Here is a 392-nt window from a genome sequence, read left to right as displayed (position 1 = left end):
ATGGGGGGCTGCGGTGGGTCCCTGGCCAGGGGCTCCTGCTGTGGCCGCTCTCCCCCAGGCTGGACCCAGGGGCTGCGATGGTGCCAGCGGTGTCACCCACGGTGCTGGCAGAGCCCCAGCCCTGATCCTGGCCGCAGGGCTAATCCGCTTTGCCCACAGGGACCAGATGGTCCCGCTAAGTGGGTCAGGCAGGAGCGGGGGACACCAGGGAGCACCGGGTCCTGCTGCACTTCCCAACAGCTACAAAAAACAGTCATCAAGAGGAATGAGGTGAACGAGGAGCCTAGACATGGCAGAGTTGGGGGGACACAGCACCCGGACTGGCAGCGGGCCAGGGCTCAGCCACTCCAGAGCCTCCTGAGCTGGTGGGGAAGAGCAGCTCCTGGTCTGCA

The sequence above is a fragment of the Corvus brachyrhynchos genome, unplaced genomic scaffold, assembly GCF_000691975.1.
Source record: "Corvus brachyrhynchos isolate BGI_N302 unplaced genomic scaffold, ASM69197v1 scaffold72, whole genome shotgun sequence".
NCBI lineage: Eukaryota > Metazoa > Chordata > Aves > Passeriformes > Corvidae > Corvus > Corvus brachyrhynchos.
This window is presented reverse-complemented; position numbering follows the sequence as displayed.